Raw genomic sequence first — 14,178 nt, forward strand, 5'->3', positions numbered from 1 at the left:
ATGGATACCCATTCATTGAAAGCCTACCATGCACCAGACCCCTAGCTCTCCCCGCCACCGTAGCCCACCCTCCCATTGTGGACACATGACCCTCAACCCACCTGGGGCAGGAGGGCATGAGCAATGCTCCAAGGACCCTCAGAAGAGGACTTTCCTTATCTCTCTGCTATCTTACCTGTGACCCCCTGAATGTCAGGGTCAGGAAGATCCAACTGGATGCATCACAGTATGCAGTATACTTGTCCATTTGTCATCTCGGTCCATTCTGATAGCAGTTCTAGAGGTGGATATTCTTACCTCCACTTAGAAGATGCAGTACACAAAATTCCCAATGGATTATTCAGTCAGTAAATCTTGGAGCCTTTGACATAAATCCTTGTTTTGTGGTTCAAAGTTCACAACTCCTCATGATGCCTTGGTTCCCTTGTGTCCTTCCTTATATCTTAACCCAAAGTAGCCATTCAAACCACACTTTTGGAAGACTGTGGGTTATGGGCCACAGGGGATGTAAAGGACCATAGAACGAGGGCCGTTTCCTCAGGTACCTACAATCTATTTGAAGGCATGGGATGTGTTTGCCTCCTTCCCACTTCCCCTGAAGACAGGACATGGTGCATCCTTCTCTCAGAGGTTCTGGCCATGAAGCAGCATGGAGCTGGGGAGATTGAGTGGTCTGGGCTTTAGCCCTAACCATACAGCCACGACCTCGGGGAAGTCACCCTGGTCCCTTATCTATAAAAGGGAGATGGTGATAATTCTGGTTCCTGCTTCACAGGATTAAAAGGCAGATTTAGTGAAACATAGTATGTGTGGAAGCATCTGGAAAACTGCACACTGATGCACAGATATAAGGGGTCAGTGCTCTCCTCTCCCCCACCCCCTCCATCTTACTAGTAGCCTCAGACCCTGAGGACACACTTCTGTTGCTGACCACCATCGTACCCTGACTGTCCTGGGACCAGGGCGATTACAGTTACCTGCTTTCTCTGCTGTCCCAAAGCCTAGCCCCTTCTCCCCATCAGGTTCATAGATAACCTATGTGGTGGTAGGTTAAAATGCCACCCCCATTAAAAACAAAAACAGAAACCTAGCATGAGCAAGGCCCTAGAGAGAGAACCTGAAATCTGTAGGTTATTTACAAGAATATGTGGCCTGGTATTTCCTCCAACGCCCTGCAGGTGGAGGAGGAAAAAAAAAAATCCGTGAGGACCTTGCACAAAATGTTGGTCATTGTCCCAACAGGAAGGGTCGCCAAGGTTCAGGGAAGGCAGAGTACCCCGGGACCTCTTCCCACCGTTCCGGCTGCCTAGGAAGGTTTTTGATGGGTGAGACTCTAGGTTTGCCTCCATGAGGTCAGTTGGAGGGAACAAAGCTGTAAGCACAGAGCAGAAAAGAACGTCAGACTTCGGGGGTTTCTGAGGAACGTATCCTGGTTGTTAGGCTCTGTGGCTGCTGCCCTGCCGCCTTCCAAATCCAGCCTCTCACACAGCGCGGAACAGAGATCAACGAGGTAACAAAACACATCTTCCTGTCGCTGGTCTTGGGCACGCCCCTGCCAGCCTGGGAGCCATTACCTTTTCCAGATGTGGAATAACTGCAGGGCTCATCACCCCTGTGGTCTGCTGGGATCCATCTCCAAGGGACTCCCGGGCCTTTTACTTAATTCTCGTGACAGTCACTCACAATAAAGGAGAAAGTGGGAGATGCCGAGTAGAGGAGCGAAGATATCTGCCCAGAGACACAGCGGCGAGCTGCCGTAATTCCAGCTCAAAATTCTTAGGTCCGCCAAATGCTGAAATAGGCCTCTTGTCCCTCCCCCTTACTTCCTACAGGAAGAATTTTGTACGAAATCACACTGCCTTTCTCAGAGCAGCGCTCCATTCTTTAGCTACCTCTCTGCAGATGTGGGGGCCCTCCCCTCCTCCCCCTACCCCATTTTCTCCATCACCGCCCCCTGCCTCCAAGCCTCCCTTCCTGAAAGACGTTCTTGACACAATCATCAAACAGCTGCCTGCAACACCCGCTGGCATTCTCCCTTGCAAAGATAACAGCCCAACTTTAAAAAAAAAAAAAAAATGCTAAGCAAGAACGGCTACAGGAGGTAGAGTTGTGGGTTTGAAATTTGTTTGGTTTTTGCCAAATTACGTTTTCTCTGCATTTCTCTGTTGATTCTCCTTTGCACTTTCCACGTTCTACTTACGAATCCCCTCTTCCAACCCCCACTTTGAAAATCAAGAAAAGAAAACCTGTTTCGGGATAAACTATGGTATCAACCTGGGGCTAGGATCTTCGTGCCTCAAAGAAAAGTCTCATGGGCCGTCTCCACCCACCCAAGCCTTCAATAGTGGAGGGGGAAAAAAAGAGAGAGAGAGGGTTGGAAGAGCCAGTCTTTCCCTCCTCCTTTCCTGGGCCTCCTTCCAACAAATGCTGATGCAGGCTGATGAAGATAGGGTTCTCAGAACCTGTGCCTAATGACAAATCCCGTAGAAAGTCATTACGTGAGTGGCTTTTCCAGCCCTGTTCTTATACCCTGGAGTCTCTCCTGTTTATTCTAGAAGCTGTCATAGGGAGACCCGCCACATCTTTGCTCATCGCCCCAGTGGTTGCTAAGCCTTGATGGATTCCTACTCAGCGGGCCCCATCATGCTGCCCGCAGAGGGCTAGCCTGCTTGGAAACTGCCAGCACCTCATCCTTACCCACACTGTCCCTCAGTGCCATGGGATCCTGCTGCCCAGCTAATTCCTCCTGCTGCCAGCTAGAGCTCAGATACTAAGCCTAATATTTTTTTTAAGCTAAGTCAAAAGCAATGGATTTTTTTTTTTTTTTGCTTTCAGACAGAGGCCAACAAGGAATGAAGTGGCAGCTTCAGGAAACTGAGCTTTATTTTGTGGTTGCCAGGGTATGGGAGGCCAGTGAGGGCTGAAGGGGTTCAGTTATGGGAAGCCGAGTTCAAAGGAGCTTTGCGAAGGTCAACCCGAAGCTGTGTTTGTGGGAACCATCAAACCGATGACTCTGCTGGTTTTCTATTGTGTCATGGAAAAGGCTTCTAGGGAATTCTTGCCAAGTCTTTAGAAGAAAAGATATATATAGCTAAAGATGTGTATATTTATAGCAAGATGTATGGATATATTCATGCCAGTCATGCCCATTAGCTCTGCAGGGAGGAGGAGACGGCTCTAGAAGGAGAGTACAGCACCAGGATCTCCCTGCAGCTCTTCCAGGCCCTTGGGAGAAGGAAAAGAGAACATCACAGAAGGTTCAGGGAGATTTGGCTTTCATCCCCAGGGGCCCCGTCCAGGACCAAGAGAAGCTCCCTAGTGGAGGCCAAGCCTCTGAGCCCCGAGTTTTCCTTTGAACTATTCAGGCAGGTCCCTGCGGTCTAGAGGACATCTTGGAAGGAAATCTTTCTGGGGGTCTGTGATCCCTGAGTAACCTAATCTTCAGAGCAGAGTGTGGGAGGCAAGGAGTCCATATGGGAAATTGCAAGGATGCCGAGGGGGAGGGGGTGAGGCCCAAGGGCTTGATGCCCGAAAGAAGGGAAGGAATGGCTCTGAATTCATTTGCTTTCCACCTGTGGGAACAAAGCTTAATTGGACTGTTGGCCTTGGAGGGGCCCAGACCCTGATTTTAGAGGCACTGGGAGACTTGCCTGCTTAGCTGGGACCATCTGCTGGGCCTCCCCATCCCCCCTCCCCCCCCCAGCCAGATCCTGGAGGAACAGCTGAGGCTTACTGAGAATGGGCCAAAGATCCTTTCCAGAATCTCCCAGGAACTACGTGGTGTGTGTGTATGTGTGTGTTTGTGCATTTATGTGTGTGTGTGGTGTGTGTGTGCATGCACCTGTGTGTGTGTGTGTGTGTGTATGTTGCATGTGTGCGTGTGAAGTATGTGTGCACACGCACGTGCGGGAGACTGTGTGTAGTGTGTATGTATATGCGCATGTGCTCTTCCTGACTTCTCCCCACCAGGGGACCTCTTGACGTGGGGAAAGCAGCTGGGCCCCTGAGTGAGTTGGGTGGCAGGCTTAGCTGGGCGTGCCCAGTATCTGGCTCTGCATCTCTCATTCCATCTCTATCATGTCAACAACTTTCAAAATTGACTGAAGCGTAACCGCTTGCCTCATCCCCAGTCCATGTCCCCCGTCTCCCTCCCTGCCCACGCCCGCTCCAGTGGAGGCCCGGGGTGTGATGAGTAAGTCAGGCTAATGACACTACACCCACCTTATGTAGGATTGCCCTTGGTATACCTTGCTTGTTTCTGAAGCAGGAGGTGGGGATGGGAGGCAGGGGATCATTGCAAAACCCGTTTGGCTGTAGCTGCCACCTGAATCCCTCCCCCGCCTCAGGCAGCCGCCCCCTCCTCCCCAGGCAAATTGACGAGCTTCCTACTAGCAAAGAGACCCAAGGTCTAAAGAAAGCATACAGGTTGGCAAAATGAACAGAAGAGTTGTGACATTCTGACACCTCCCCTCCCTCCTCCCACCGCCGCCCCCGCCACCTGGCCCGGCTCCTCACCTGCAGCCTGGGACCCGGAGGCAGCAGGACGGGGTGGGGGGGCACACAGTGCGGGGTGATGCTGCAGCTGCAGCCAGCTGCCCCCCCTCGGTCTCCGCCACTCCATTTCTCTCCTGTGGGCAGCATCTCATGGCCGCTGATGGTCAGCAGAGTCAAAGAGGCCCTGCAGACCTCTCCTCCAGCTTCCTCTGCTCTTTATCCCCTGCTGCGGAAGTGGGGGGCGGGGAGAGGAAGAAGGAGACAGGAAGGCAAAGGGAGGGTGAAATGAAATGTTAGTGACATTCAAGAAAGTGATTTCAGAGGGCCCAACTGCCCCCTGCTCCGGGTTCAGGATGAACCTTGTCTGCTTTCTAAACCATCGGTGACTTCTCCCCTGTCTGAGTCATCAGACTCTGGCGCCCCCACCCCCTTTCCTTCCCAGGCACACAGGAACACATGTGCCTCTCTCGTCCAATGGCAGGTCCATCTGTGACCTTTATTCTTCTGACCTCACCCCTGGAGGGGAGTGGAGCCCCAGAGGAGCTTTCACTCCCTGTACCCGACTGAATAAATCCCGCCCCCTTCCACCCTGGCTTCAGCCTTCCCAATTCCTCCAGGTCCATGGGAGGAAGAGAGGAGAGGCTCTCTTTCTGGGCCAGAAGGTCGGCAGCCCCGGCTGGATTCCACATGTGGAGAAAGCCTGGCGGGAGCAAGTGTCCCTTCTTCTGATCCCAGCCCATTGGCCTCAGCTGGCTCCCCCAGCCAGGGAGGTGACCGCCCTGTGAAGTTCTATTAATTCATTAGGCCGCCCAGCAGCAGATTCTTCCCAGAGCCCGGCTGAGCTGCCCCTCCCCGGGGGGGGGGGTGGGCGAGAACCCAGCCATGCTGGACGCAAACGCCCTCCGCAGCTCTGCTCAGTCTAAGACCGGTCTTCAAGCCCCTTTCCCTTCTCATAACTGCAGGGGACAGCAGAAGGGCTCTTGTTTCCACCACCAACCAGCAGAAGATGCCACTGCAAGGCCCTTCTAGAGCTAACCTTCTGTAAACGGAACTTCCAAAAAACTCCATTTGTGTGGGCCGAGCAAAGCACTTTTAGTAGGGCTCTGGAACTGCAGTCAGTTAAGCATCTGACTCTTGATTTCAGTTCAGGTCTTGATCTCGTGGATTTTTGGTGGTCCTGATTTCTCAAGGAAGAGACCTGAGCTGGCTTCTTGTCTCCCCTGGAGGGGTTGAGCCGCTCACCACGTTTGGAGCCAAGCTAAGTGCCGAGCTAGACTGAACAGGCCGTGGAAAGAAAGGACCAAGACTGGGTAGCTTAGCTTTTGTTCGTGTAGCAGCTGGAGCAGGGAGGAGCTGAAGTGAGATTGTAGAAAGAACTTCCAACACCAGCCGGCTTCTCAGGGGAATGTAGGCTTTCCTTTCCTAGCAAAGTTTCCAAATAAGAAATTTGGAGGCGTACATTTGCATCTCGAGTTATTTTTCGGGGCAGGATTGAAAAACACATGTTCCCCTGGGATCTGTACACCAGCGCTTCCCAGCCCTAGCCCCAGCCCTGATCCCTACCTTCCCAGCCCCGCAGGGGCCTGGTCAGCAGATGGTGGCAAGAGGTGGGCTCGCCGGAGAGCGGGGGTGACATTCCCCTCCCAGCCCCTCGCTGACTTCTGACCTCTGCACCTCTCTTGCTGGTGATCCCTAAATTACCGAGCTGTCTAACCCTCTCCGGGGAGGAGAGGAGCAAACAGGGCTGACGGGAGGTGGGGCAGAGAAAGTATGAGGTGGAGGTCGGGGGTCATTTCACAGTATGTTTTGGCAGAGGAGGCCTGTGGAGCAGCCAGGGGGATCAGACTTTCATCCTTCCAGAACTTCCCCAACAAGGAAAGCAATGGCTGTCGCTTGAGCTGTGATGTGGAGCATGTGCTCTGGGGAGCAGGGACTCACCCTCGGGGTCCGCCTACCTGGGAGGATGTGAAAACAGTCACCAGTCACCGCCTGACCCTGTGCTTCCCCCTACCCCCCACAACCCTTCTTCTCAGCCTGGGGAGGTGACCAAAGTGTCTGGGGAGGCTACGGGCTCTCCTTGAAGGGGCTTCTCTGGAGGAGAAAGGCTCCTCAGAGCCCCAGGCAGCACAGAGCTTCTGGGACGCACCTCATGGCCGTCCACAGCGCCATGTTGCTGCCGAGAACCACAGGTGCAAATCCGCCCCCTGCGTGGGTACATTAAGGTCTGAAAGGAAAGAACTGGTCACACACTCAGGCCTGGAGGCTGGAGTTTTCCTGCTGAGTGAGCGCTGGGGTTGGGGATGGGCATAGAAGGCTGGGAGTTTGGGGTTCCAGAGGAGCCAGCAGCCCCCATCATTCCTTCTCAAACCTGGGCAGAAGGGAGACACCAAATGCTTCACCTGACCAGGGCCGGAGCAGTAGGGATTCTTTCCCCTGCTGCCTCTGCTCTCCTGCCCACCCCCCAGCTGAGGTGTCTTCTGCCCCAGCACCCCGTGGCTGCTTTGGGGTGGGGGGCAGTGGCCACAAATATTCCTGAGGGGCAGCAACTCCATACAATGAGCTGGTCTTAACTGGAGTGAAGTCTCCAAAGATGTGAGCCATGGTGTCATGTGGCCTGTTCCCAGGCTCGGTCTGCCACTTGCTAACTGTGTAACTTTGGGCAAGGTACTTCGCCACTGGGACTCAGTCTCCTCATCTGCAAAATGGGGATTCATTGGAAAATAGGTGCAGAGTGCATATACAGTGCCTGATGAGTAGAAAGCGCACGGTCAGTGTTAGCTGTTTTTTTTCTGTTTTGTCTCCCAGCTCTTCTCTGTCTCTAACACAGGCACAGTGACAACCCAGGCCCAGGCAGCCATGGCCAAGGCATGGACTGAGCGACGAACCCTTTCCCCTCACCCTGCTCCCAGCCATCTGGGCGCAGAGGTGCCTGCTCAAGCCCCCGACCCCAACCCCTCTCCCACTCCCTGGCGCAGAGGCGTTTCCTCTGTTGACAGCCTGAAGACAGGTCATTTTTCTTCTCTTCCCATATAACGGCCTTTACTCCCCTACCCGCCATCCCCTTTTCAAACCTTAATGACTTTAACATACACACAGTTCTTTAAAAAAAAAAAAAAAACAGCCCCCAGTGAGCTGCCCCAAACCTCTTGTAGTGAAGGAGAAACAACCCAAGCACATGTTCACAAGTCACTGCTTGCGATGACAGGGGCCTTGTGCTGATTTCCTCCTCTGTTTGAAGCCCAGCGTGGGGGCGGGGTGGCAGGCGGCAAGAGGGAAGAGGTGGAGGGCTTGGGTACTTGGTTGTTCCCTTTGATCCTCCTGGAAACCCTATAGCATTGGGGGAAATATTTCATCCTGGGAAATCTTGAAGAATAGGAGAGATGGGTTGCGCAGGTGGCAGGGGCTATAATGCGGAAGAGAATGCTGCCAGATGACCTTTCCTCTCCTTGAGATTCTGGATCTCCACTCTGCCTGGTTTCTCTGCGCAAGGGAGGGAGGAGATCATCTCTAGGGGAGACTCCAGCTCAAAAGTATTTTTGGCTTTGCTGAGGCCTCCTACCCCAACTCTTGGGGTTTCTATCTCTGGTTTCTCTTCGTGGCTTGCCCTGGGAGGCGTGAAGGCCGGCAGGGCCCAGCGCCCTCACCTTCTCCAGGTTGAGCCTCTCCCCGGCTGCCTGCCTACCTCTGGCCGTCTCCTGACCTCCTGGGCTGGCATCTTGTCTGCAAACTGAATACCCACCGGATGGTCTTTTTGGGGGTGGAAGATGGCTCTTGGCTGCCTCCCCAACCCTTCACCTGTCCAGACTCAGGGCAGACTCCCCTTCCAGGAGTGGGGAGCTGGCTGATGACAGGGAGGGTCCGGCAGCAGGGAGGGAGGGCCCAGGACTCAGAGCCCCTGGCTGCACACACACCTCCCCTCCTCCCGCCCTCCCCGCAGGGAAGCGGAGCTGGCTGGGATCCAGGTTTTCCTCTAAGGCAGAAGCAAATGCACCAAAGCCGCAACCTTACCCCTTGACCGAAGACGGGAAAGTGCCTGTCTGACCTCACGTTATTGGTGCTATTATCATCATTATTGGTAATATCACCATCATCATCCTGCAATTTACCAGTTTCAATGGCAGGGAGGCTTAGGCCCCCTCTGGGCATTCATGTTAAGAGAAAATGAGTCCTGGCAGTCTCCCCGCCTCTCTCCTTCCCCCCTTACCACCCACAGGGCCTCACCTCCTATGCTGTCACCACCGACTCTCTCTGGCCCCTGCCCAGCACACCTTCACCCTCGGGGGAGGGGCAGGCACTGTGTGGCAGGGTTAGATGCCGGGGGGAAGGCCCCTCTGTTATGGGGTGGTACATGTCCTTCTTAGAAACAAGAAAAGGACTTCAACCCTTGCCCTAAACCAGTGGTTCTCAAACTTGGCCTGTATCCACATCCCCTGGAGACCTTGGTATAGTACAGACTGCTGGGCCCTGCCCCTGGAGTTTCAGACTGAATGGATAAGGGACCAGCCTGAAAATGTGCTTCCCTCGGATGCTGATTCTGCAAGTTCCCAGATGCTGATGCTCTCATTCTGGGGACCACACCTTGCAAACCACTGCCCTAAATCATCCTAAATTGGGTATATTGAAGGGGTGAGCCACCTGAACTCCCCATCTCCTCCCATCCTCACGACACAAGTGTTTGCATTGTGCCTCATTCAGTACCTTCCCAATTGCGTTCCCAGCCAGGGGGCGGAGGGCGCAGGTGCAGTGTGAGGTAAGGGAGTGCTGCTAGCTCTCGAGCATAAGGACCCCTTGGAGAGAAGGCAGAGGCAGGCAACACCCCCATCCCCACCCCCTGAAGATTTATTCCTTCATTTGGTATTTTAGGCCTTCCTCAGGGGGAGGCTGAGGCCAGCCTGACTCACTGAGTAAACCTTTGTCAGGAATGCTGGGCCCCAGCCAAACTCTCCTCCCTCACTCTTTCCCACCTGTTCCTCTAGCTGAGCTTCAGGTTCCGCAGAGAGTAACAGTGTCCCTGTGCACACTGTCCCCATGCCCATGAAGGAACACGTGCCCAGGGCGCACAGTGTGTGCACTGATCCTCAAAGCAAGGCTCCCACAATTCCGTGTTGTAGCTTTTGCCCTCCCCTCCACAACAAAGAGCTCAGGGATTCTCCAGAAGCAGTGCCCTGGGAGCAGAGATTTTCTCTTTCATCCCTCTGCTACCACTTCTCTGTAGGAAAAGGAGGAGAGAGGATATGAAGTGACACTTAACTTGAGCTCCTCCTACATTGGCAGAGCCCATGCTAGATTCGTGTACACAGTCCACTACCAGCACAAGTGTCTTCTCCCGTATGCTTGTTCTGTTCTGGCTAAAGCCCCAAAGTTCTTTCAAATAGCAGGTTCGAAAACTCAGGGCACACACTACACCCAGATAATAAGAGATGGACGAGGTCTGGCCCGGTGGGCCTCAAACTTGAGGGTGTATCTGAATCACTAGAGCTTTGTTAAAATACACTCGCTGGGGCAGGGCCTGAGAATGTGCTTTTCTAGTAAGTTCCAGGTGGGGCTGATGCAGCTGGTCTGGAGAACACACTTGGAGAACAATTGGTCTAGTTCTCCGGCCCACTGATGCGGCTTCTTGCTGGCTGTCAGTCCCTGTTTCACTCCATCAGAACACCTTCCTTTCACCCCTCCATCAAATGATACCCTTTCTGAGTTCTTCTGAGTTCACTAAGGAAAAATGTGACCAGCTTGCTAATTCCATGTTGTTTCTTCATTCATTCAAAAGATAATAATTATTATAGTAAACACTTACGTAGTGCTTACTAAATGCCAGTGTCCTGGAGCTTTGCATATATTAACTCTTTTAATCCTCATAATGACACCATGCGGTATCTGTGATTATTATCCCCATCTTACAAAAGAAGCAACTAAGGCACAGAGAAGCCAAAGCTACGCGTTAAGCAGAGGCGGAGCAGGGATTCCAACCGGGCAGGATGGTCTAGAATCCAGACTCCGAACCAGTCCTTGACTAGCTGCAAGTCATTTATACATCAAGCACCATGCCTAACTAGCGATAAGTTGGGACTCTGGCTGGGTGAGGTGGGAAGAATACAAAGGTGCAGCTCGGTCGCATTTTGCTGTGTATTAATAAACGGAATATGCCATAGGAGAGCACCAAGACCCAAATATGTCCACGGGCCAGGGCCTGAAGCAGAAAGAACGAGTGACTTGGCCCGGAAACGTTGGAAAAGGCATCAGAGAAGAGTAGGCATTCGAGCTCAACTTAGAAATATAAGAACGAGTTCTCAGGTGAAGAAAAGGCTGAAGGCTGCTCCCTAGCAACAGCCGGAAGCGTCTGTGCAGACCCACATGCACGAGCGCAGCAAGCACAGGGCCTGTGAGCAGTTCGGGGCTCCAGGAGGAGGGGAGGAGGCAGAGAGGGCCAGCCACTGTGGAGGCTCGCAAGGGCCAGTGGTAAGCGATCTGGAATGGCATGCTCAACCGTTGGACTTTGGTCACCAAGGGAGAGCTATTTAAGGTCTTGGAGCAAGTCAGGGACATAATCGGATGTGTAATTGTGAGAGAGAACTCCAGCTCCAGGGTTGAGCCTTTGATCAGCATGGGCTGCGTGCCAGACACACCAATAGTTGACCTTCCCCTGCTGTTTCAGTCACTTACTTCCCCTGAATAAAATCACTCTTTTCCTTGGTACTTTCTGGCTATCGGGACAGTACCCCTTGACTGTCTAGTTCTCACTTTGGGGCTTTCTCCAGTTATATCTCCCATTGTTCTCAAGACTTTTACAACTGCTATCAACCTCATCCTGACCTTCTCGCTCATTGTCTCTGGGTCTTATTCTCTATGACCTCAAGATATGTGAGTCTTATTCTCCATACCCCCAAGGCCTGTTGTTGTATAGCCTCAAAGCCCATGCTTGGGTTGACCAAGGCTTCTTCTCTGGCAAGTAAGGGTATGCTTGGATACACGGGAAATACAAGATGGATAGTGGTTGCAGCCCGGCCCACACCCATGGAAATGGCTCGGGCCCAGAGTTCATTAGAGGCCGTTTGGACCTCCTCTGCAGTGCTCACCTCCACTGCATTTAAAAGGCTTTGCTGGGCCCATCTAACCTGATTCTTATCATCTGACTAGAAATGCTGGTAGGAACTAATGGCAAAAGCGACATCCTTCGACCTTCCTTTCCTCAGCTGTGAAATGCCAGGAAGTCTTCACCCATTATTCAACAGATTTTTTTTTGTGCATTAGATCCACCTGGCTTTGAAAGCATTTTGCAAACTGTAAAGCACCAGACAATATGAGGTGGAAGGAGGGTCCATCAGGCTGGTGGCTTCAGACAGAAACAGAATTGAGCCATCCATCCATTCACTTCAGACAAAACCCCAAGATACCACTCAATGGGAGGCCGACCCATGGCCAACCCTAGAACCATCCTGATGAGTCCCTAGGTATCTTTTAACTATCTTTTGAACTGTAGGGTCTTCCGTCTTGGTCAGGTTTTCTTAGGCACTCTCTTAGGAAGACTGCCTTTCTTATATCCTTTCTCAAGCCTGACCCTTGCCCCTGGGGCCTCAGGTTGTAGCTCCCATCCCCCACTGGGGCTGTAGCTCACCTTTCCAGATTTCCAGCCCTTTCCCCAGGAGAGCAGTAACTACTGGTGTGGAGGCAGCTGGCCCCAGACCTCCCAGCAGAGGACAGAACCAAACAGAATATAAAGCTCGCCAGGTGGCCTAGAATTTGAAGGGGTACAAAGTTAGGCCTTGTCCACCCCAATAGGACCTTTCCGAGGTCATTTTCCCTCTTAGTCCTCTGGCAGGCCGTGTAGCCTCCATCCTTTCCTACTCGCATGCAGGAGCCCTTGTGCCTCCCATTCAGAGGACTTGGGGTGGCAGACATGCCAGCCCTGGGGGGATGAAGGGGCAAAGAAGGAAGGACCTCCTCCCAGAAAGAAGGGCTCCACTGGCCCAGCAACTGGCTATATTCCATACTTGCATCCACGTTTTCCTGCCAGGTGCTGAGCTGGGATGAGTGGACCTGGGTGGAAGACCCCCACTGTTCGTGACCTGGTATATCCCTGTCCCCCACCCCGGACCTGTGCTCACCCCTTAGCCTTCTTTTGCATTCTCCCTCAGTCTAGCTTCCGAATCCTCTTCAGGTAAAAGGGTCTCCACATGTTCACATCACTCCTCATACACCTCCTCCCAAAGATTTCTGCCAGATCAGCCAGTCTGCTCTCTGCTGGAGGGCTGGTCAGCGGGCTACTGAGTTCTGTTTCCTACAGGGTCTGGGAGCTCCCATGGAGTTGCCAGAGTGCAAGGTTCCAGACGCAGCTGGCTCTAGGCTGACCCAGCTCCCCCAAAAACAGCAATGGGCTGGGCCCAGCCAGAGAGTTCCTGGTCCCGGGAAGATGTCAGATCAGCTGGGGCCAGATCCAATTTTCCTTGCAACCCAGGGACATTGAAGGAGACCAGGAAATACAGACTCATTTCTCCTGCGCCCACCCCTGCAGTCTGGGGAATATGGTCCCTTTGCCGCAGGGAACCTGAGGGTATTAAGGAGGAGAGGAAGCAGGAGGGCTGGTGCAGAGCAGGGGTTGTAGTGTGGGGTCATGTCGAGCCCTGGGGGGAGCTTCAAGCAGAGCAAGAGGGCAGAGCGTCCTGCCGAGGGCCTGGCAAGCCCCGTGGTCCTGGTGTGCTAACCAGCTTCACAAGAGGGGTGCGAGCACCTCCCACTTCTCACTCCCATGGCATCTCTGGGCCAGTAGAGGTGAGCTTTTTCTCTGCTTGCCTCCGATGCCCTTCCCAGCCCTCCTCCTTTTATTTTGTCCTCTTCTCCCCCACGCTCACTTCCAGCCCTTCTCCATATGGTCTCCACATCTGGCTGATGACCATCCAGAGATTCTGACAGTGCCTTCTTCCCTCCCTCAGCAGCCCTGACGTCCTCCCACCCCCACCCGCTGCGTCTCCTTCTGATTCTGCCTTCTGGACTCCTCCCTGCCTCCCCCAGGTGCCCTGCAAGAATAGAATAAGAACACAGGCTCTCCGAAGAGTTGTCCCTTCTCTCCCCCTCCCACAGCCCCCCACATAACCATAAGCCACGAGGCCTTATCAAGTCCCCAGTGCCCTCCCTCCTGTGTTTGGAAGCCCCTCTCACTGACACGGGCCAAGACCGGTCTGTAAGCAGGGCCCCTCCATTACCAGGCAAACCCCAGACAGATTTGCAGAGACCAATCTCATCACGACTCCAGACTCAGGCCTCTGACCCCAGTACCCTCCTTGGAGGGAGCTCAGCATAAGAAAGAAGACCCACATATTCCACTCGCTCTTCTTCTTTCCAAGGATCTGCATCCTCAGGCCCTTAATTCTGTCCCCAGTATGAGTATGTGCCTGTACGTATGTGTTCTTACACACATCACATCTTGCTGCCCCGGGGCCCATGTAGCATTCTCGGGCGGGATGGAGACAAAAGTCCAGCAGACTATAGGAGCAGATGTGGCTGAGCGTTCTTGCTGGCTCAGAGCTGTCCATCCCTCCGCAGGTCAGGCCTATAATGAGAGGGTTAATTTTACTTCCCCTCCCGTCTTAGCCCCGCTATGGCTGGCTAATGCTGGTTCAGCTGGTAACATTTTCATTGGCAAATCCCCTGCCCACCCTTGAGACGGGCTCAGAATACACACTGGGTCCA

General features: G+C 53.3%; 1 protein-coding gene and 1 long non-coding RNA gene across 3 annotated transcripts in view; one reads left to right on the forward strand and one right to left on the reverse strand.

The window, feature by feature from the left end:
- The window catches only part of PLXNA2 (plexin A2), a 204,589-nt gene that overhangs the window by 51,158 nt on the left and 139,253 nt on the right, over nt 1–14,178 (forward strand). The window lies entirely within an intron of this gene.
- LOC118537249 (uncharacterized) lies at nt 2,866–4,958 on the reverse strand. Its single transcript, XR_004918028.2, has 2 exons — nt 4,516–4,958; nt 2,866–3,225 (listed from the first exon to the last, which is right to left on the reverse strand). It is a non-coding gene; the product is annotated as an uncharacterized LOC118537249 (long non-coding RNA).

This window comes from Halichoerus grypus, chromosome 7 (genome assembly GCF_964656455.1).
Source record: "Halichoerus grypus chromosome 7, mHalGry1.hap1.1, whole genome shotgun sequence".
Lineage (NCBI taxonomy): Eukaryota > Metazoa > Chordata > Mammalia > Carnivora > Phocidae > Halichoerus > Halichoerus grypus.